Genomic DNA, 24,932 nt, shown 5'->3' on the forward strand with positions numbered 1-24,932 from the left:
TTTAAGTTTATCATGACATGCCATTCTTCATATTTAACTTGCATCAAGTGTATTGTAACTCATTCTAATTCTTTAAAACCTGCATTCAACACCCAAGACTGCAGAGCTGATCTGTGAACTTTTAATCAAACAAACTAATCACACCTCTAAGTTATTCAATTTACCTCTGTCTTCCCGTTTAATTTTCAATAGATGTTATGGTATTTGCATCTTATCTACCAAGACAGAAACCATCTCCCTAAATAATTGCTCTGAAGTGTAATATGACAGATAAGATAGTGACCCCTGCATGGTAAATTTCCAATAACCATGTACAAACTGACTATGGAAGGAATTACTATTTCTATACAGTCTCATGGTTTTCAAAAGCTACTCATGTTATCTCCACAAAAGCAGACAGGCAGACAGGAAGGAAGGAAGGAAGGGAGAAAGGAAGGAAGGAAGGGAGAAAGGAAGGAAGGAAGGTATTTAACTAAGAACCCACAGTGCATGAATAGGCAGCAAGTGAGGCTATTGGTGAAGTTGGATCTAGCATTAATTCATTTAAGAAATGCATTCTCAATGCCAACCATGGACTGTGCCTTGAGTTCTTCACAAAGCACTCACAAGAACCTGGTAGTCCTAACTGGAAAGGTAAAATATAGACCTAACATAAGGCAAAAACAGTGCTTCTCCAGAGTGGTCTGTGAACCACCTAATCAGGAGGGTTGCTTACTTAAAGTATAGATCATGTCCTCAGTGCCTACTCCAGACCTACTGAATTCTAATCTGAACTCCCCTTAAATTCCACTGCTAATATGCACCTTACTTATGTCCCCCAGCTGTCATAGGTGATGCACATCAAACTCTGAGAAGTCCTCAGGAAGAACATACGGAGTAATCTGAGAGAAGTACAGGAAAAATGCCTCCGAGATCAAAGACGACAAATGACTCCAGCAAAGAAGCACCACCGAATTCCCTAAATCTGCAGGAGTTACATCGAGTCCCCTAATAGCACCACAACAATTAGTTTCAATAACAGCATTTCAAATTAAGGAACGTTCTAAGGCAAGATATTATCACTAGCTCTCCCTGAACTTAAGATACTAAAAGGTTATTTATTTCATACACTCAGAATTCAGTTTTCCTAAAGAAACAAAAGATTGTTAATTCTCATTAATAAAAATCTTCCCACAGTCTATGAATTTTGGGGGTTCCAGAGATCTTCTTTCAAGGAGGCTGAAGACATTTTTTCTGACTATATATCTATCAAATCTCCAAACTGATCTTATTGTTAAAGGTAATAGCCATACCATGGGTTTTACTAATCCTTTTTCAAAAAGGCATTCCTATTCCCAGAATACCATCATTTTCCCCATAGGGCCCTTGGGTTTTGGAAAAAGATCAAATTTTTAAATTTTATAAATTCATTTTAGAATCTATTTGTGGCATAGAGAAATATTTTAAGGAATCCTTATGTATGTTCAAATGTCCCTGCAACCTAGACTAGGAAAAAAACAAAAAACTGTACAGAGAAAGGTGTCGTGAATCAACTAATCCAGAAACAGTATTTGAGACTACAAATGCATTCTTAGATATATGTTTATTTTAATATTCATAGCCAGTCACAGAGAACTGAACAGGATTGGATTGGTCCTTTAGATGGAAGTGATAATTTTTCAAGGAGATGAGTACTAATCAACAAATCTCTTTATCCAGGTTTTTACAACCTATATATAGTTCTTTTTATAGGTTAAATTATCTACCACCCTACCTCTAACAATGACAACAAAGCATACTAAAACTGCAAACAAAATTAACACATGAATTAAAAGGTTGATCCGATTGACATTTCAAATAATATTATAAATTGAAGAATGTTTATCCCTTCAGTGGGACAATTCTAAAAGAGATGGCTGACCTGTATACATTAACAGACAAATCCTAACTGTCTCTACGAATAAGATAGCAATGTCAAGTTTATCTTCCATTTATTTGAAAATAATTGATTTGTTTTCTTAAAGAGTACCCCTCTAAGTAAGAAGATTTTCCCAGGCCTTCAAACTTTTGATTACAGAAGTTATTTTTTATCCACGTATCCTGGGAGAATACCAATTGCTCATTACCGTTCATACTTCAAATACTTCAAAACATACTTCAAATACTTCAAATACTTCAAAACAGTATTGTGCCAGTAGCAGCAGGCATAGAGTTCCTTGACAATTCAAAAAAGTTTCATGTGAAAAAATCTAGTAAACTGAGATCATTCAAGCAGAAAACCGCCATGCTACTGAAGATCAATAGCATGTAGAGACAAAAGGCCAGCATCTCAGAACTTCCCTTCTTTGTGATTAGGATGAGGTCCTGTGGATGACATACCTCCCCTAAGTTCATCCACTATTTCTCTTGAAACACTGTGAACCAGACAAGTAAAGAAAAGAAGAAATCTTGTTTTGTGTGTTGGTCCTTTATGACTCTCACATCTTCAAATCATGAAATATGCTGACGGAATGCAATGATTCCGTAGAAGGCAAATGGATAACTTTCTACTGACTGTTTTGCTGTATTTTTTCTACTTCAAAATTTATCTATGAACAAATGATTCAAAAAATTCATAGTTTTCTCTGACTCCTTAATTTAAAAAGCTCTCCCTAAGACCTAGTCCATGCAAACCTCACTAATCACAAATTTAGTACTAAAAGAAGTATTGATGTAAAATGTGAATAGTTCTCAACAGTCTGTACTCATATCCACTCTTCTTTATTATATATTATCATTCTTTGGGATCATTTTTCTAGATTAATAAGGGAGCAAAAAATAATATAATTGTCTTCACTTAAACAAAAGCTATTATATTAATATGTTCTATATCTCATTGTATGCTTTTCTCAAAAGCCTTCAATAAAATAACCTACATATCCCATAATGGAGAAATGTTTAAATAAATTATGATACATTCAAAAAGTTCAATATTATACAGCCTTTAGATTTACCAATAATTTTAATGGCATAAGTAAATTCTTACAAAATAGTATAAAAATGAACTACATTGTACTACTGCATACTTTTATTCTATATAGAGAGAAAATGAAAAAGAGGTAAGAAAGAAAAGACTACTAATGGGTACGAGGTTTCGTTTAGGGTGATGAAAATATTCTATACTCAGATTGTGACTATGGTTGTGCAACTCTGTAATATACTTTAAACACATCAGTATGCTTTAAATATATGGATATTATAGTATGTAAATTGTATCACAATAAATATGTTTAAAATGTCAGATAAGATTTTAAATAATTTTATTAAAGTATAATTTACATAAAATACCTATTTTAGGTACACAGTTTGATAAATTGTAACAAATGTTTATATTACCAAAATCAGGGTATAGATTTCTCTTAGCTCAAATTATTGTTTTGTACTCCTTTATTTCTAGTTAACCCCTTCTCAACCCTCAGCTTCAGGAAAATATTGACCAGATTTGTCACTATAGATTAGATCATTTTCTAGAGTTTCATGTAAATAGAACTATACAGTACTCTTTTTTATGGCTCAGCATATCATCTTTTTAAGATTGATTTATCAGGTTTTTCCTTCTTGCATTGATGATTCATATCCCATTCATCTCTTGATGAATTTTGTGGATGTTTGCAGATTTCTAATATTTGGCTACTGTGAACAAAGCTACTATAAGCATTCGTACACACATATGTGTGGCTACTTTTATTACTCTTGGGTAAATACAAAAAGTGAAACTGGTGGGCTACATGGTAGTCTGCTTTTGTTTTTTAGCTTCTGATGAAACTGTCAAACTATTTTCCAGTACTGGTTGTACCATTACAAATCTCATCAGCCATTTACCAGTATTTCTTTGATCCACACCTTCTCCAACTCTTGGAAGCTGATTTGTAATAGCAGTCATCTAGGTAGCTGTGTAGTGATTTGATTTTTCCCAATTAATGATGACATAGGCAAGTATACTCCCTCGTAATGATGTATGCAATGATCATTTCGGGACATTCTATATGTTCATTTGTAAAGTATCGTTTCACATGTTTTTATTGGGTTGTATCTTACATTTAGTAGGTTAGGACTTGCTACCTAGCTATGGGTTATCTGGTCAGCAGACAGAGTCCAAATACCAGCAACTTTAGGGTCTGCCTTAGTTTCAGAGAGCCGACTGGCTGGAGGCCACCCCATTCCTGTAGAATTCCATGATGCAATGACTGAACAAGGCAAGGGTAAAGGGCGTGGCCATGTTAGTCTGATGTGGAACACTTCAATGGCGATATAAATCTGAGAACCTACCCAGGTTAGCTGAAGTTTGGCTAGATCTCTATTGCAATTTGACTTGTCCTTTGCAAATCTTGTTTTCCTTTCTTCCTTTTCAAAGGAACTGATCCCTGATAAGCATTCCAGCCCCCATTTTAGCATCTGCTTCTAGAAAACCCAACCTACAACATGACCTAAATGCTCCTCCTGTTTCATTTCATTTTTCTTGTGATTCTTTAAAATTTTTCATTTATAGCTGCATGAGTGATAAATAAAACTAAGTGTTGTGCTTTTTCATAATTGGTTCCAACAGTAGAAAATCATAAACCACCAAGAACACTGGGTAACCTTGGTATGTCAGACCTTAAGTGAAAATATGTTCTTTACCCATAAATAATTTTAAAAAAATCTAACCAGCTGTGAATTCTGCTTTATTAAAAGTTCTAGTTTTCAAAACTTAAATGGCTTAAACACTGGCATGGCTTGTTTGTAACAGTTTGAAGACCCTGATTTTTTTTTTTTTTCCTTTGGAGTTCTACTCAGAGAATTCCTTCATTGGCATGAGTTCCCTACTCAGGCAAGTAAATAAGTTTAGGCATTAACTAAAACAAAACAAAACAAAGAAAAGCTGTATTGTTCTTCGCTTTATTTTTTGACAAAGCTCAAGCTTGAACCCTGCCCAAAGCCAATGCTCAGACCCCGGTTTCTCTGTTTGGCGGCCCCATCTTCATTTTCAAAGCTTTTCTTGCCTAACTTCCATCTCAGGATTTTGCTTCACCCTTTTCTCTTTAATCCCTTGGCTCATTTCCTGGGATCAATCCTAGTTGAGACCCCCGCTGTGTGCCTCGCCCAGGGGCCTACCATAATTTGACAGTTATGTCATGCACATGAAATGGCAGTGAGCATTTATCTAATGAAAATTATAGTCTCATTATGCCACTTGCAGTCACACTGATATGCAGAAAGACAGATTTGAAAGAACTTAGTCGATTACCATAGTATCTGCATTTACATTAAATAAATGTTCTTCTACCTTGAACATTATTTAATCTTACTAAACTCACTTTAATTGGTTCTCTAGCTCCAAGCACATCCTCTGCTTCATAATTACCGTCCAGTCTCTTGATCTCAGCTAAATCCAGGCCATAAACCACAGACAGCAGGGCAGTGAAGAAGAGAGAAGATTCCAGAGCCCAAGAGACAAAAGAAGGAATATAAGACAATTATCAGAATTCCAGTCACTGTAAACAAACAGCAACAACAACAACAAAAAAAAAGAGAAATCAAACTGCCCAAGTGCTTCCAAGCTTTCTGATCACAACTGCACAACAAATACATCCACACAAGCACACGTGCATACACACAGACAAGCACACATAGATACGATCATTTTATACAGTATTTCTTTAACATCAAGGAAACAAGTTTCCTGGATTAGCTGGAGGGAAAACAGGATATTCAGAGGTGTCAAGTAGAATAATAACTAGGAGAAAAATGTACCTTGCATCTAAAACACACCTTTTATTCCTTTTGGAGGGATATCAAAAAAGAGAGAGAGAGACAGATACCCCTTATGCGATGACCTTTTTATAAGGGCATAAAGAGTTCTCAGCACCACCTTTATTCCCTGAGTGCTATTCTTTTGCACTAAATTACCACCTGAAATTCACCTTTCCTTTATCCTCCCTCTGCTGAACCTCAGAGGTGAGCGTAGGTACTGCTGACATGGCAGGTGTAATGCAGTCAGTAAAAATGCTTCACAACAAGCACACTTACCCATTGACCTTCATCCCTCCTTTGGAGGGGAAGCATCTGGCAGCTTTGTATTAAAATATGCGCAAAGCATTGTGCGCAGCCCTAGGACTTCTCTCCTTCATGTCAGAAACCCCCCTTAGCAAAAATTAATGAAGGAGGAAATGGGGCATGAGGCCCAACTATACTGTTATCTTCCAAATTGAGGATTTAAGGTTTTGAGTCATGTTAAGCATAAGCATTTTAAAGAGACATTTCCTGTCATATATCATCATTTTTGTGGAACAGATTTTCACAGAAAATACAATCTGATTAGCCTGTAAGAATAGAGTTTCTTTATGTATATGCCACAATACGGGTCAGACAGAGTTTTTAAAAAATGTTCCTTCTTTTAGTACTGTTAGCATATGAACCAATGTTCCATTTCCTTGACTTTTGAGTTGTTATCAATATGTCCTTGCTATGTAAATCTCTAAAATTGGCATTTTACTTTTAAAAAGTTCCCCTAATATTGGGGCCATGTGAACTCAAATTATGAAAACACCAGGCTCCCAAAATGCCCTTCTCGGAGAGCTTGAGGACCCCAAGCGGAGGCCAGTTAACCTGAGACAAAATGCATCTGTGAAACCAATAGGTTTTGAGCTACTACCAAAGCTTAGAAGCTGTAAGGAGACAATGTAAGGCAATCAAACTAATATATTTTGTTACAATGAGAACTTAAAACTTGCTGATTACTCTTACCTCTACCAGAAGCATTATTTAATCTTGAGTGGATTTTTAATTGAATTATTCAATGTTGGAAGGCAATTCTCCATGGGTCTCTCACACTCTGCAAGTCTTACAAGTCAAGCACTGACTGTTCTTTGTTCCAGACTATCTTTACAAGATAGCTGGTATAGCAACAGCCTTCAAAAACAGAGATAGCCCATCCTTTTGTGGCAAAGGGTACATATTCTTACTCTCTAGTATAATAGAGATAATCTCTTCCTCCAGCAAAGGAAAGTCATGCTTATGCTATTTAGAGAAGATTTGAAATCCCAAACCTCAGGGTTCCTCTCCTGTAATGCAGTTTAGTACAGGCATCCTCTGGTCCTTATCTTAATACCCTGAGGGAACTGAGGCTGAGGAACTGATACAAACAGGCTGATACTCTTGCTATTATTATGGCTGTGAGTAATAACCCATCTTTCTTCCCTGACCTGGGGTTTGTGTCTTCTATTGCCATCAACGAAAGTAGAGTATACAAACTGTGTGCTTGAAATCACAAACCTTTCCATTTTCTTGATAGATTTAATGATGAAGATGGAATTATGAGAGTGACATGACTTTCTGAAAAAGGAAGTATTAGGACCTTGTGGACCAATTAATGAGATTTAAGGGAAGTCCTTGGGAATCGGTAGCAAACCTTTGGACAATATTGTGTAGTCCAGTGGGAAGTAAATGGTTCTCTACCTTATTGCCAGTTAAAGAAAGGGGGAGTTGGGGAGGTGGTTACAGGCAGAGTACCAGAGAGCTGCCCAAACTGTGCCCCAGTGACGGCCAACAGTCCTTTGGGTAGGGGACTTCTTCGTCAATGTGTCCTGTTAGCTAATGAACCCAGACAAAATTCAGGGACCTGCTATCCAATTTAAATTTCCTGAGATTTCTTCGGGAGCGGATGCAAAGTACTTGATCCCTCTGGCAGTTAAGGAAAAACTGCCTTCTTACCATCAGTTGCAACAATTAGGGTTAAAATGTGTCCTAGATGAACAGCAGGTTCCTTCTTGCTTTTGGACAATAGTTACAAAAACGTGCTTCCACACTGAACATAAAATAGGGGAAACATGGGATAACTATGAATAGAAACCAAGTGAAACATCTGAATTTTGCCTCGGTCGCTGGTGAGATGAGGAGGCAGGGCACATAATACTGTTCAGGAAGACGGGAAGCAGTCGGGTTGTCCTACAGCTCTTGTATCCATCATGTCTATTATGGCAATCTTAGATCCGTTCAGAGAAGACAGTAAAAAGTCTCAACATTTTCTGCAGCAGGTCTTGCTGTAAGGGAGCTTTGCTCCTATGTGGGAGATTGCCATGGGACAGACCGACTCCTGTAGGAAACCACAGATGAGGCACTGACTAATATTCAGGGGCCCTTACTGCCTGAGTTTTCAATACTGATGAAGGTGGCCTCTATAGAATGAGAAACTGACCCAAATAAATCTAGATACATTCTTTAAGTCAGCCTCAGCATCTGTAAAACATCTCTAGCTTGGGGACAGAACTCAAACAATGTTACCTTCACAATGGGGCAGGAGATGCTTTAGATGTAGGTGAACTCCTCAAAGAAAGTCACCTCATGTGAACCAAGCCTGTCAGCCAGAAACTCCATAATCTCAACCAAAAATAGAAAGTGGATGTGAAATGTTGAGCCAAGGGCTTTAAAGGCTGAACTAGATGGTGTCAGCCAGGAAGATCTTGCTCTACAATGCAGAGCACTGAGCAGGCTCAAATACTAGAAGTTTGGTTGAGTCATGCGCTGTCAGCTTGCTGCTCAAAACAAAAAGTAAATGCAAATCCTTGGGCATGGTAACACTTTCTTTCCATGTGTCACCAACCCCTCCCATACCCTCTACCCTGACCTCAGCTGTTCTAAGAATAAAGATGACTAGAGGAGAGGCCGGTATCTCCATTACCCCTAGAGAGAGATCAAAGACATATGCACCCTTCTAAGTATGCTGGGGGATTTAGGGGAGGAGAGAGAATCAAACTGTTATGGCTTTGATGGCTGCGTGTGCCCAAACCACAGTGTTGTCCAGACCACAGATGGAAAAGGCATCCAGACTCAACTACTAGGATTTGAGCACAGTGGTGAAGAAGAGCTAACATGACCTCACGGTGGGTTGCGGTGGGTTGTTGTTTCTCATCTAAAAGTAGAGTAGGAATGAATGTTATGTGTGTGTACTTCCCCAGCACATAAATGACAGGAGATTCTCCAGATTAGGAAAAGTATAGGAAAAATGCAACATGAAAATCACTTCCCTAAATCCCCCTTTCATTTGCAACCAGTGGTTGTTAAGGATTTAGCATGAGAGCCTTTTCCCTTGATGTTCAAAGCTTTCACCATGCACATGATATCTCGTTGGTTGGCAGGTCAGAATTTGGTCTCAAAAGCCTTGACTGTGTTATCACACTACCACCTGCAAGAGCAGCTAATAAACCCTGACATATTGCAGGTACCTGCCTGACAACTTAAATGTCTTGGGACTACGTGAATAAATTAAAAACACTTAATCCCTTAAGGACAAACTGCTGTCTCATCAGCCCCCTACCACCACATGGGCAGCCCAGCATCTTCTTAGAGTCTCAGTACTAGAGACAATATGTGCTCAACATTGACATTGTCCTTGGTCTTTCATATTGAACAATGGATAAGTCAGCATCCTTTGTGTGGACCCAAACCAACAGTCTGCATCAGAAGTGATCCAGGAAACTAGGGCACAGTCTCTGTCTTTGTGCCTCCACAACACTAATGGCCTCTTTGAGCTATGAGTCTCTATGACTGATGACTGCCAATTGGCCCTCTGTCAGCAGAATGCAGCCTCAATGCAGAGGCAACCCCTGGATTTTGGCCTCACGGAATCCATGAATCGATTGCCAGGATTACTCCTTTTGAAAAGTGGTTATTAGCTTTCCACTGAGTTCTTGTTGAAGCTGAACGCCTGACTTTGGTGTGGGTTAACTTGGACTAAACAACTAACAAGGTGTGAAGGACCCAATAAGCCTCACTTGATAATTGGAAATGTTACATTCAACAATGCAGCTAGCCTGGCCTTGGTCCCCATCTCTCTACTTTACTTGAAAAGTGGAAACAACGTTGAGACCAATTTCATTCCCCAGGGCAATGCCTTATGGGAAAGCTGTTGGGTCCATCGATTCACAGAGTTTCCCCTAAATGTCTGGGCCTAGTTCACTGATGGTTTGGCCGAGCTGAAAACTGATGGCATCCACTGGGCTTCTCTGCATCTGTTCAACCTCAATGCTCGCAGTGAAGAATAGAAAATGGTGTGATCACTCTTCTCAGTGGACAGAACTCATGGCCATTTTTATATATCTGGCCAATACTCACCTTGGTAAAATGTGTTACAATTTCACTGAAGCCTGGGTGATTGCCAGTGACGTCATGTTTCATCTGCTACTTGGAAAACTACAGACTGGCAGATAATACTCTCCTCTTTGGGGCCATGAACTGCAGAAACTAATCACAGCTACTGATCAAACCATCTGGATTCTTCATGCAAATGCCCAAGTTAAGTGCCCTTTTTCTGATGAGACCAACTGAAATTAAGTTGCTGTTTGAGCTGCATCACACACAAAGAACGACCATTTCTGCCTGAGCATAGCAACAAATCCTCCATCATAGACTGTTTCTGATGCAGAGATACTGCTCCATGCCAGACTCATGATTTCTGGAAAGCACTGACCCCTTTGTCTCACAGTAAGGGAGGCCACATCGAGTGATATACGGCTCCTGTCTGACCCTAGCAGATTTACTACACCACACTTTAGAACCCCTCTCAGTATTATCAGCAGTGTCTCGCCCCAGTTGACACCTTTGCAGGTTATGGTGTTGCTGGTCCATCTGATAAGCCAACCCAGATCACCCCATAAAATGTTTTTTTGAGAGGAGGACCACACGTGGAAGTTATACTGTTTAGCTTTCAAAACAAAACAAAACAAAACTCAGTGTGTTGGGCTTCCCTGGTGGCGCAGTGGTTGAGAGTCCGCCTACCGATGCAGGGGACACGGGTTCGTGCCCTGGTCCGGGAAGATCCCACATGCCGCAGAGCGGCTGGGCCCGTGAGCCATGGCCGCTGAGCCTGCCCTCTGCAATGGGAGAGGCCCGCGTACCGCAAAAAAAAAAAAAAAAACTCAGTGTGTTGCTGAATATTTCGTTTGTAAAAGTTAGTGAATTCCATGAAAATATTGTACCCTCTAAAATTTACATTATAGCCTGAAGAAAAGCCTTTACTAGCTGAAGAAGTTTAAGACTGTCCTAAAGTCTTATTTATTTTATGAGCAATGATTCTATTCCGCTCCCAAATGTCAATATTTAAAATCATGTCTTAACAGAATTTCTTCCAGTAGTACTAGTTTGACATGTGATAAATTTTATCAATGTGCAAAACATTTAAAAAATGTTTTTAAACATTTCATGCGAGTTCATGAGATATTATTATATTAAGCAATGATGGCTTAATTTTAAATGTATTTGCCCTGCAAAGTAGAATGTGAACATTTTTAAAGTTATAACAATTTAAATGTTTAGCACCAGGCAGTGTTTTCCCATCTTAAAGCAACAGTTTAGATGAGGATGTCTTAACACTATTAACAAAACATCTCTTGGAGGTTCAGCAATTAAGACAAATACTTTCCTCTCTCGCTGTCTGAATGTGAAGTGAACATTGGGTTACTAGGAGAAGCTCATGCCATGACAGACACCAAGCTGAAGGAGGAAGAAGAAGCCGAGCAGCTGAGCATTGGGCAAGAGCACACGGCAGCTATGAGCTGCTCAGAAGGTACCTTGTGTCGTTGACGGTGAGGGTGGCAGCCAAACGCTTACAAGCAGTACCAAGGGACTGCTACTTCAGACAGTAAGGAAGCAATTTTCTCTCTTTGAAGGGGAAAATGAGCTGATGTAGCAGTTTTCCCTGTTTCTCAGTAAACTCCGAGTAACCCCAAGATGATGGATATACTAGTGATGACATAAACCCTTCTGAATTTAATGTCCTGTTTGAGGTGATCCTCTCTCAGGCTTAAAATGTATTTCACACATTCTCAGTCTGACTCACCATTCGATTAAATTTTATCAATGATGCCATTCAGTTATCTCAAATCATTAAAGTCTTTTTTCTAATAATTTAATATATAATGGTTTTAAAAGATAATCACTACTAAAATGCCTCATTTAAATCTTTCTCCAAGAGCTGCTCTATCAGCACAATGAAAACCAGGGCTTCATTCTGCAATCTCATGATAGATAGAGAAATGAGCTAGATTTCCAGCATATCCATACCAAATTACCGAAAGTCCTTGCAAGTTCTAATGCAGATCTAAGTTGGCAGTTTAAAATCTCTGACCTCTTTGTGACTTTCCTGAAGTGAGCTCCTTCAATGAGAGACCAGTGACGAGAGAAATGGTCCATGCTGGATTGATATTAAGGCTCACCTCTTTTCAATTCTTTTTCAGTAGTCTCAGAGGAGCAAAAGGATCAGACATGCTCCCGTAATTTTGTTTTCTGGCAATTAACTCCCAGAATAACACCAAATAATTACAACCATAACATTGCAGAGAAAGTTAGAGTAGCAGTAAATGTTGCTAAGCTGTGAACTTTGACAAACAAGCCCCCGTAAATGGTCCAAGGCTGACTGCTAAGCACCTGGCAACACCCTCTGCATTGCTACTCAGAAGATTTGGGGAAGGAGACAGCTCATCGAGGAAAATCTAACTACTTGAAGCACAACGTTGTTTTGGGAGAGGGGACAGGAGACATCACACACAGAAAGAACTCATTAAGACTGAAACCAGCAGCACCTCCAGTTTACTATCTATGCATTTATTTATCTATTTATTCATTCTATTTTCTTTTAGGAAGAAGAGAGAGAAAAAAAATCTGAATAATCTGTGTTGTTCTCCCCAGGGGTACACAGCAAAGTGGCCCTGAGTTCTGGCATGTGTTAGGAAGTAGAAAGTGAAACATTTTGCTTAGCAAACTGATGGCCTCGTATCTCTAGCTCCCCAGTGGCCCTCAGACTCCCTCAAGCATTATCAGTCAGAGGAACCAAGCCACCCACACTACTGCATGTAGTCTGTATTCTTTATTGGTGAGAATCTAAATTCGTTAAGTGTTTTGATTTCAGCCTTTCTCCATTCCCTTTCAGTTATTCCTCTTCCTCTCTTCTGTGCACGTTCCTCCTTTAACCCACAATTGGTCCAGGCCAGTAATGCTGACCTTGCTTCAAGTCACTCTGAGAAGTGAACTCTGCAGGCTGTGAGTACTCTATTAACAAGGCCTTTCTTAGTTTTGCCCATTCACACATCACATTTCATTCCATAAGGTCATTAATTAACAAAATTTGAGTTAAACTGTTAAAGAATTTATAGACACCTCCTCCAATTAATCTTTGCATTTCCATAAGCAGCTAAACTACCGCAATCCCAAATAGTGAATAATATGGAACTCTCCAGGGTGATGAGAGACTCTGGGAAAGTACTATGTTTCCTAGGGATCTTTATGTCTTTGAAGAAATAACACAATGATTCCTGTTTTCTTTAAGTTACCTCCTAATAAAAGTAGGATCTTTCTAAATCTTAAAACTTTAGAAACAGCTTAGGATCTAGTAGTCTCATGGTAGTTTGAGGATAGCCATTCAGCAAAATATTCCCAAGAGCTCCAGGCTTCAAATGATAAAAAAAAAGGAAAGGGATGGTCATATAGAAGAAAAAGTCTTGTCCTAATTGGGAGACAACAGTGCCTGGATCTCACTTGGAAAATATAACACATTAGGTGTGTTCTTCCTCTTGATTCTGATCATTGAAGAAACATGACAGTACAAATCTGATTATTAGGGCCCCTGTCCTGTCACTCAAAAAAGACACATTAAAAAAAAAAAAAAAAAACAGAAGCAGTAATCCAATAAGCCATCATAATTAGAAAACAGTTTAATAATTCAAAAATCAGCTAATTAGAGAGAGAGAGAGAGAGAGAGAGGGGAAAAGAAAAAAAAAAAAAGAAAGAAACCTAGGCTTTATCCTAGCTAAGCAAAAAACATATTCATTGGAAATGTATCTACAAGCACATGAGGGTGATATATATTCCCAGGATCTTTTAAATGATGATCCATGAATTGGAAAAAAAGGGTAAGTGCTATGAAGATGTGAGGAAAATAATTATCTGGATGTGGTATCTGTATGCTATAGAATGTAACCTAGTTTTAAAGATGATATTATGCTAATTAGTCAATTTCTTTTTTGTTTGTTTTGATACAGTATTTAGCTATTGATAGCAAAAACATTAGTAAGTATAATAAATACCCTGATCTTTGACACAGCTGACATGCCTGTGAGAAATCAAATTTTCAGAACACGAGGCTAAACCCCAGACAAAGGCATCCATTGTCATCTATTAAGTAAAAATATATAGGTTTAAGATTAAAACCTTGGACAATACCAGTCTATGTAGTATCATTAAATGTTACAGTATCTCTTCAAATATGATGTAACCTCAGTCTGCCTTTCCCTAAATCCCACAACATGCTTCTTAATCAAAATCTCCACAAGAGTTGTTTTAAAAAAGATTTGAGCAATAATGAAGACACTGGTTGTGAAATAAGCTCCAGAAGAACTAACTTTGGTTTATATCAGATGTGATGCAAATTAACCTGGGAATGACTCCTTAGATACACTGCTGAATTCATGTCCCCAAAAGTGTGGGATTAAAACAAACACACATAAAATAAAACACTAAATCATAGTAAGGCAGTCACTTGGCCTAACATTCTTCTTATCCCGTAGTTTTGTTGTATTCTAAATACCACTAAGTATGTGAGCAATTGTAACCTCATGTTACAGGCCTGGTATGGAGTTGCAGACAAAGAAATAGTAGAAATGCCAATCCAATACTGAAAATAATTAAAAAGCAATTAAATAATGCAATATTTTTAATAAAGTTTACCAGAAAAATTCGTAAGGTTAATCTATTTACAAAGTAACTCAAACTTCTTGAAATTTATATTCTCTATTCTCCTTTTCTAAATACATGTGAGTATGTATATGTGTGTACATATATACATAAACTCCAAATGTATGTCTGATATATGATCTATTTATTTAGCTTTCTATATAAATATATATACACACATTCACACATAAAGACACACATGTATACCCACACACATTCATACACATGTCATGTACTCAGCAGTTACCTCAGCCCCAAAATGCTCATCTAACCTGCTCATTACCTTTTCTTTCTCTTAGTTCCTGAACTGTCTCTTTATTAGGTAGATTTAAATTTAAACTATCATGCTTCTTTAACTGTTTTCCTAATTTACTCATTAACAGCAACTCTTTCTAATTTGGAGGATGAGAGTTGTAAAGATGAAGGAAGAACTTAATTTCCTTTCTTTTATCCATTGAACACTTCCCTTAATCAAATATTTGTGACTCTCTCCAACGTATGTATAGATTCCATTCCACTATCATTAACAGTCCAGTCAAATCTCATCTCTGTATTTCTTTTCTACCACACTGAATTGGTTTTCTCTTGGATTCCTGCATTGAGTGGGGCCAGCTCAAGATCACTCCTCCCAATGAGTGGGAAACTTTGGGGTAAGATTCAGTCTCCCTAGACCCTCTTACCTCTGGAATAGGAATCAAGATAAATAGCACTCCGAGTAGGATCTAGCCTCCTTATTTTTTCTACTATCCATGCAGAGGGGTCAAGAGGGAATCTATCCTCTTGCAAGAGTCAAGCATGGTCCCTACTCTCTTGAATTTGCCCCTCCAGGAAATATCTAGACATATCTGGATACACTGTTGGTAGTCACAAACTGGGTCAGGAAGAGAGGGTAGCTAGTGGCATCTAATGAAGAGAATCCAGACATCCTGCTGAATATCTTATACACTGCACATGGTAGCCTTCATATATGTACACACACACACACACACACACACAAAATTATCCAGTCTAAAATTACAATAAGGTTGAGGTTGAAAGATCCTACACTAAAATGTGCCATTACCAGTAGGTATAAATTCTCTGTAATGTCAATTTAAATCATCCTAAACTCTGACCATCTCCTGCTGACTTTCTAGCTCATTTCCTCACATACTACAACTCTAATATTTCTTCATCTTCACCTGGGCCAAACATTTAGAGTCAGCTTGCCTTGCCTTTGTACCTTACATACCTGATGTGTATTTTCCCACTTCATGAAGAATAAATTCTATGGACAAACATTAAAGTCGGTCCTTTGCACAAATTCCTATCTCCTTTGTTCTTTGTTGGCTTTACTGAACTTCTAGAAAAGACCATCCTTGAAAAATCCATAACCCTAGTATTTTTTTTTTTTTTTTTTGGCGGTACACGGGCCTCTCTCACTGTTGTGGCCTCTCCTGTTGCGGAGCACAGGCTCCGGACGCACAGGCTCAGCGGCCATGGCTCATGGGCCCAGCCGCTCCACGGCATGTGGGATCTTCCCGGACTGGGGCACGAACCCGGGTCCCCTGAATCGGCAGGCAGACTCTCAACCACTGTGCCACCAGGGAAGCCCAACCCTAGTATTTTTTACCTTTACCATTAGTACGCACAAATGTTTGTGTAGCTAAACATGGCTAAAGAAAAACAAATCCATTCTGACTGATGTCATTTAAATCTAGAAGGTTGAATCTTAATGACGAAGAATTATACCATGTCTCCTAGCCTATTCATTCTCCCACTCTCCTAGATAAACATTTCACACTTTCTTTTTGCTCTTCAAATACCCATTCCACCCCATAATCTCATAGTTATATGATGGCATACTTGCTACTTTTCTATAAAATTAAATAATCAGAAGTGGACTTTCATAAACTCCCATCACTCTGTTCACTAGCAGCTCTACTCATATGCTCTATCATCACTCTTGTTACCAGAGATGAAACGCCCACTTTCCATCCAAGATCAAATCCCTATTCGTGCACTTGATGCTTCCCTCTTGCTAACTCAATAATCACCCAGTAATTCACTCTACTCTCTCCCACACCCTGACATTTTTATCTCAGAGACGTTTATTTTCCTCGATTTTTGTTGTACTAGTCTTAACAAAATCGCACATTTCATGTCTGAACAGCTTTAATCTCCTGGTATAATAGCTAGTGTACCTGGATGATAATGGCAACGATGTACTCTTGGCTCAGGATTAATCTGCTAAATTTCAGGTGCAAATAAATACTTGGTCCAGACTTGGAGGTGAGAACCCACAAAATAAAAGTTACCTGAATAAAGCTGAAGCATCTTGAGGACTAATCCAGATACAGAGTAACAATCAATTAAGCATTACTCGGACAATTTACATAATTAAAGACAGAGGCTTATATCTTTCCCAAAATCCTTTAAAGAATGACAGTGGGGAATGGAACTCCATAATAGTCCAGCAGATAGAACTTTTTTCATTTTCTCTCCTCTTTTTTTCCCTCTCTCCATTTCCATTTCTGTGTGTGTAGGTGTGTAATCTTACACACCCAAAAGTATCCCCAAATCTTCCCTTCATGTTCTTTAAAATTCATCCAGAAAGAGTACTCTCTTTCCTCACACTTCCTCTCCTTTGCTATTTTTATGTAAAACAAGTTAGTCTACTTAGCCATCTTCAATATTTTTCTTATTTACCTATCACTAGTATTGGTATTCTCAGATAGTATGAAAAATTAATCCAACAAAAAATATGCATTTCCCCAATTCAGTCCCAAGATATAAGACAACTGTTGTCAGCTATGAATGTTCTTTAATAAATTTTATATGAATGCTTTCCATCTGAATATGTAACCAAATCTTTTATAAATATGTACCATGTCTACAAGGATGAACAAGAATTAAAAATATTTTCTATAAATTGGAAAGACACTTAATCTAATTCTTTATCTAAATACACATTATATGAAAAAAGATGAGTATTATACTGTATTCAGTATTAAAAATCATGTTAAGAACCAAATTGTATATAAATACAGTAAAATCTTGTGATAACACTCATTATAGCAAATACTATGACTTCAGATTTTAAATAATTGACAGTTGGCTCCCAAATCCAGAGAACTACAGGCAAGTTAGCTGTGCAGCCATGCCTGAATCATTTAATTAAAGTCACAATAATACCATCCTGTATTTTAAGCAATTGAATTATTTCAGACTTTAATTATGTGTTACATGTTACAGTGTTTTACTGTAATATATGGTGTTGGGGTATGTGTGTGTTTGTGTGTGTGTGAGGAAGATGTTTTCATTGTATATAAACACTTTTATAAATGAATTATTTTCCAAAGTCTTTTTCAGACATTTAAAATAGGCCATAATTAAGAAGACAACTGATAAAGGACCATTTTGGGCAGCAGATATTTAAAGAACTATTCAGGTTCAGGAAGCCGTTAAATCTAGTGATTTTCCCATATTTATTATTTTTCAGTTTCACATCAGTTTTATGTACTTCAGTCACTTTATCCGCTTTTAATGTTTCAGACAGAGTGCATCTTCTGTAATTTATTTCCCTAGTATCCTGTCCCCTTTTACTTAAATGCATTTAATCCTTAAAAGACCTAGAATTTACATCATAAAAGGGCAAGATGGTATAGAAGAAGGATATAATGTGGGAGTTTTTTACTCTCTACTTCAATGCTTCATGCTAGTTTTAGTCATTGAATTCTCTGAAATTTGGTACTAACATATGTAAAAATCATACAATAAACATGTCCTAATTCACTGGGTTAATGTAATTGAAAGAAATTAGTGACTATGCAAATATGAGATACTAGGTTTTTTTGAACTATAAAAATTTTTTCTACCAAAACAATCATCCAACAAAGCATTTTTAAGCATCTGCTTAAGTACAAAACATGTTTCTATGCTATGTCTGTAAATAAATATAGCACATGCAGAATCTGCCTCACAAAGCTTGTAAATTTGTGGTCAAGGTCACTCAGGCCCATATTTAACACTGAATCCACAAGAAATATAAATTGAATAAGTTATATTTGGAGCTGTAGTCTGTTCTGATAAAACACATGTTTCTATGACACAAATTAACTCTTAGGTGATTGTTAAATGGGGATAATTTTGTCAGTTTAAATTGAGAGTTGGGTTGATCCATATGCAATTTGAAGCTAGAATACTTTGCATAGAATTTTAACCTTCTACAGGAAAAGACAAGACCCTGAGTGCAGCTGCTGTACAGGCTGGAGGACTGCCACGGGCACAGGGGTTCCGTCCACAAAGAAGTACACCTTGTTGTTTCTGCAGAAATATTGTCTTCCAAAAGTGTTTGGTAGAATTCTCCACTGAAGCCAACTGATCTGGAGTTTGCTTCACTGAAAGGTTCTTAACTACAAATCCAACTATTTTAGTGCAACTCTACAGTTAAAAGATACAATGTGGGGCTTCCCTTGTGGTGCAGTGGTTGAGAGTCTGCCTGCCGACACAGGGGACACGGGTTCGTGCCCGGGTCCGGGAAGATGCCGCAGAGCGGCTGGGCCCGTGAGCCATGGCTGCTGAGCCTGCGCATCCGGAGCCTGTGCTCCGCAACAGGAGAGGCCACAACAGTGAGAGGTCCGCGTACCGCAAAAAAAAAAAAAAAAAAAAAGTTACAATGTGCACGTGGGTTCAAAATAGTGTTGCTTATGCTCCAGTGCCCTACAGTTTTTAAAGAAATAAGGGTTTTTTGGTTCATTTTTCATCTGGACACCTGTCCCACCACTGCATTCTTTCTTCAGGTAATGCAAACATGTACAGTAGTCAGAACTGGCAAGCAACTGATGCCATTCTAAAACCATATTTTTTCTTTTAAAACTAAGCTTTAATTACCAGGTTAATCTTGTCCATTTGATTGTCTCTTTCTTTGGGAAAGCTCTAGTTTACACCTCATTCCCCAGAAAACAGATCCTGAGGCCAAACTCAGATGGTAGTTCTTTACTGAGGGTAGAGTTCAACTGAAAAAAAAAACAAAAAAGCCCACAACAACAAAAAAACAAGAATAAGGGGGAAAGGAAAGTGGGGTATGAACAGAAAAGATGCATAAATACAAACTTGTACATAGTGAAACCGGCCACACTATCTCAGTTTTTCAAGATATCTCTACAGAGATTATGGAACTGCTGTGTCTTAAAACAATCCGTAAGTAGGGAGGAAAAGTGAAAAACCTTATCTTCCAGTTCCTTTATATCATTTTTCTTTCATTGATCCAAATTTTCCCCAGAGAGAGAACCCCTGTTCCAGACTGTATTTCTCCAACTCTCATATTTACCAGAGATATTCAAAGGTTCTGTACGTCCTATCACATTGAATCTGGACTCAGGAACTGCTGTGATTCCCACCAAAACCCAAACATTGCCACCGGAAAGACTGAGTCACAGATCATGACAAGAGATAAGCTCACAATGTGGGGTAAGACTTCATGACCCTGGAATGGCCCAAGGCATTCATCCAGGAAGCAGGGGAAGTAACTAAGACTAAAGTGGCATCTACGGTTAAGGATATTCAGGAGGGCAAATAAATCCAGCATGAGTGGCTTCTCATAAAAACAGGCTTCTGCTGAGCCCCAAACACTATCAGTACCTCTTATAAGTTCCAGATATGTCAGCCCACGATACAGACACAGCTTATACTCAAGCTAGGAATTCCTGGCCAGAATCCTTTCTAAGATGAGATCAGGAACCCTATTGTTTATTTGAATTTAAGCACACAGGATATTGCTCTAGTTTTCGTCTGTTGTGCAGAGCCTTGGAGAATCAGCTTTTAGGAAGGCTGCTCTGGGTCCTACCTCCAGACATCCACATGTTGATGCTGGATTCGGTATTGGTATTGGAATTGGAATGGAACCAAACAATGGTATTGGTAATGGAACCAAACAACCTTCGCAGCCCAGAAGAAAAGTTGTATGGGCTTAAAAATAGAGAAACTGTTAATTACATGGTTAGACGGTAGGGTGCTATAGTGGTTTCATAATCTCACATGAATTGAGAGTAATGTGGCACCTTAGGTTTGAAACTGTAAAAACATTTGTAATGAATATGGTTCTTCAATGTTGCACTCTTCCTCCCTTCCCAAGCTGATGTTTCCACCATTACTGGAGTAATTTCCAGGACTCTGAAGCAAAGATCAAGGTAACACTAAGCAGTGCTTTTGATTTTCTATTCCTTATTCCATCGAAATTCTTCAGAAGAATACTCCCTAGGATTGTTTCTATCACTGCTAGAGTGCCTATTATGGAAGAGGCCCTACTATGATAAGACCAAGATCTTGACAGGAGCAATGTCATTTTCAACCCTATTACAGCTGCATGCAGCTCCAATAGAGGAGCCTTCTGAAGCAGTATCTGTAGACTCTATCCATGCCACAACATCTATCAATCCCACTGTTGGGTGGAACAATGGAGTTGTCTTTCTCTAAACCTAAAATAATACCTTTTGTGTAAAGAGGCTCCTAAGTTAGATTTCTCTAAGTAGCAACTAATCTCTTTGGAAGACTCTAAAACTTCCTTTGAGAATTTAAGAATTTTGGAAAAGCATTCATTCCCCTCATTTATTCTGGCTTCAGGTGAGGATTTCTTTTTCTTTTTCAGAAGTTTATATACTCATTGAAAGGATTAAAAATGATAGAGTAGACAAACTTTCATATTCATTTTCGTAATTCTCCATCTTTGCAGAAATCTGAGTGTTTAAATAAGTCATTTTATCTGTAGCACCTGTACAGCTGAAGACATTCTCACTAACTCCACCAGAAGTCATTATGGTAAGTTTAATTTTGCATCCATTTTCAAAGCAGAGTACACAGCTGGGAACTCTCTTAAGGGCATCTGTAACACAAACTGCATCCTTCTCCCTGTAGACTCATCATGTCAAGCCTAAGACTCATGGCCTATGGCTGCCACAAAAAGTTATGAATATTAATACAAACTGAAACTCAAGGGCCCCCAGTGAATTATGCTATGAAACAATTTATTGTGCATACCCAAAGATTCATTCTGAAGAAATAAAAAGACCAAGTCATTTCTGGGTTCTTTCCTCTACTGACACTGACTCAATATTTCAAGTGGGATAAAAAATGTACATAGTGATTGTTTCACTCTTGATAAATGATTAAAAGCTGATAAACTGCCCCCCCACCTGATTCCAGAATTTTGGAGAATCTTAAAAACTGTGTAGAACATCTCCCACTCCATAACAAACCATCCTGAGTCTTCAGATCTCAAAGACAAACTCTCATACTTCTGCACTCCCTCTCAGATTTCCAAAACAAAGGCAGGGTATGTATGAAATACTGTTTGTCGGAAGCCGGAAGCTGCATCCTTTTTTGTTTTGTTTTTGTTTTTGTATCACTCTAATTTTTTGCCATACCCCCAAGTGTATGCCTCGGTGAGATATCATTAATTGAGAGAAATGAACCTGGGGGCGCAGGCGTTCTGACTGCTATCACCATACCTAAAACCTATGGGCAGTATCCAATTTCATTATAAACATTAGCAAAAATGTCTACAAGCAAACAAACGGCAGCCAGATAAAAAACATTAATTGAATTGCATTCAACCTGACTTAAACTTTTAACCAGCAGACATAGGGTGGTAAGCAGTTTTAATGTAAAGTATCTATTATTGTGAACTTAAATTGATACAGACAAACAAAAGGAAGTAACAAATATGTAGACATAATTCAATTAACAGCCATTGAATCATACTGTTTAGATGAACCACTTGTCAGCAATTGTCAATTATCCATAGCTCCAGAATACCAAATCAGGAAACATCTTCTAATTAACGACTGAACATAATTTTGTTAGCTCCACATTGCTTTGTATTTATAAATGACTAACTTATATGTGTATATTTTTATGTTTTCTCCCATTAAGTTAAATCAGTATGTTTTACCTTCTTCATTTTAAAGATGAGTCAATTTAGGAGCAAAGAAAACCAACTTGTGCAAAAATTCTCAACTAATTAGAAGACCTACAGTTCTCAACTCAGGATTACCTACCACTGAATATCACACTCTTGAGAAATAATTTTCCTTTTCTACCTCATTTATCAGATGTCTCTCCTCTGCACTAAGACACTTGCCCAGACCCATTCTCTATCCTAAGATATTCTATCCTTAGTGTTCCTACCTCCTATGACATTTCCAGGGTCATAAGAGAGTTGGCATCCTTATATCTCATTCGGGCACTTACAACTTCATTCTTCCATCCTCAAACAAGAATAAACTTCCTCTGATTCCTTATCTGTTGTAGAAAAGTTAATACCTATCTCTATGGAGTTAGTCTAGAATTCTGAAAAAAAAAAAAAAAAAGAATTTTGTAAAAGGGGAATAAATTAACAGTACTTACTTCCTAGTGCTATTGTAAAAAGTACTATAATTATCAAATGTAAATTGTGTGGTCCATTTAAACATGTAGGTATTCAATTAATGCTTGCTATTGTTGTAGAAGTTTTTGTTAGCAGGGCCTATCATGAGGCCAACCATTCCTCTGAAATCTGTTTGTTTATTAAATTAGACATGTAAAACATACATTAGGTTCTCCCAAAATTATGGTCTTGAGCAGAGAGAAGATATATCAGCTGGGAGACAGGAGTTATTTTAAAATCTCTATATGAAATAAATATAAAATTTCAAAATCTATTAAGTAGTACTTAAACTTTTAAAAAGTAGCTGTGCTTTAGTAACCATAAGGGAGTACAATGGCCCCTGTACTTCTCCAGTTATGCTGCCAGGGGCACTAAATACCAACACAGTTATATTAGTCAACCCCAGCCAGTTCTAATCATTCTCCTCTATTCATTTTTAGGCCCAAGACGTTCAAACTCCAGTGTTTAAGTCAGAAAAGAAAATTAAAACAATTGTGGAACAAAAAGACCTTCCTTAATCTTGCAATTCTTGAATTCTGGGCACTGGTTTGTCTTTTTCTCTAAGACTCATCTGCTTCTTCCTACCTTTATTGAACCAATGGCTAAAGTTGCAATAATCACAGAGATTAGGGGGACTAATAGTGTTAGAAAAAATAAGAGAAAAAAGCTAATAATATGTGTGCTTGAAAATGGTATGAGGCACTCCCTTTTGTGGGAGCACCGGAATCACAACAAACTGCTGAACAATCATTGACAGGAAGACACTGGAAGTCACCAAAAAAGATACCCCACACCCAAAGACAAAGGAGAAGCCACAATGAGATGGTAGAAGGGGCCCAATCACAATAAAATCAAATCCCGTAACGGCTGGGTGGGTGACTCACAAACTGTAGAACACTTATACCACAGAAGCCCACCCACTGGAGTAAAGGTTCTGAGCCCCAAGCCAGGCTTCCCAACCTGGGGGTCCAGCAACAGGAGGAGGAATTCCCAGAGAATAAGACTTTGCAGGCTAGTGGGATTTGACTGCAGGACTCCGACAGGACTGGAGGAAACAGAGACTCCACTGTTGGAGGGCACACACAAAGTAGTCTGCACATCAGGACCCAGGGGAAGGAGCAGCGACCCCACAGGAGACTGAACCAGACCTACCTGCTAGTGTTGGAGGGTCTCCTGCAGAGGCAGGGGGTGGCTGTCGTTCAATGTGAGGACAAGGACACTGGCAGCAGAAGTTCTGGGAAGTACTCCTTGGCGTGAGCCCTCCCAGAGTCCTCCATTAGCCCCCACCAAAGAGCCAGGAATTTTCAGGGGTTGGGTCGCCTCAGGCCAAACAACCAACAGGGAAGGAACCCAGCCCCACCCATCAGCAGACAAGTGGATTAAAGTTTTACTGAGCTCTGCCCACCAAAGCAACACCCAGCTCTACCCACCACCAGTCCCTTCCATGAGGAAACTTGCACAAGCCTCTTAGACAGCTTCATCCACCAGAGGGCAGACAGCAGAAAGAACTACAACCTGCAGCCTGTGGAACAAAAAAACACATTCACAGAAAGATAGACAAGATGAAAAGGCAGAGGGCAATGTACCAGATGAAAGAACAAGATAAAACCCCAGAAAAACAACTAAATGAAGTGGAGATAGGAAACTTTCCAGAAAAAGAATTCAGAATAATGATAGTGAAGATGATCGAGGATCTCAGAAAAAGAATGGAGGCAAACATGGAGAAGATGCATGAAATATTTAACAAAGACCTAGAAGAATTAAAGAACAAACACCTAGAAGAATTAAAGAACAAACAAACAGAGAT

The 24,932-nt window shown here is 38.3% G+C and overlaps 1 pseudogene; it reads left to right on the forward strand.

The window, feature by feature from the left end:
- Nucleotides 1–11,577, forward strand: part of LOC132504396 (serine/threonine-protein phosphatase 2A 56 kDa regulatory subunit gamma isoform-like) — an 80,793-nt pseudogene extending 69,216 nt beyond the window's left edge.
- Nucleotides 11,578–24,932: the final 13,355 nt, after the last annotated feature.

The sequence above is a fragment of the Lagenorhynchus albirostris genome, chromosome 14, assembly GCF_949774975.1.
Source record: "Lagenorhynchus albirostris chromosome 14, mLagAlb1.1, whole genome shotgun sequence".
Classification (NCBI taxonomy): domain Eukaryota; kingdom Metazoa; phylum Chordata; class Mammalia; order Artiodactyla; family Delphinidae; genus Lagenorhynchus; species Lagenorhynchus albirostris.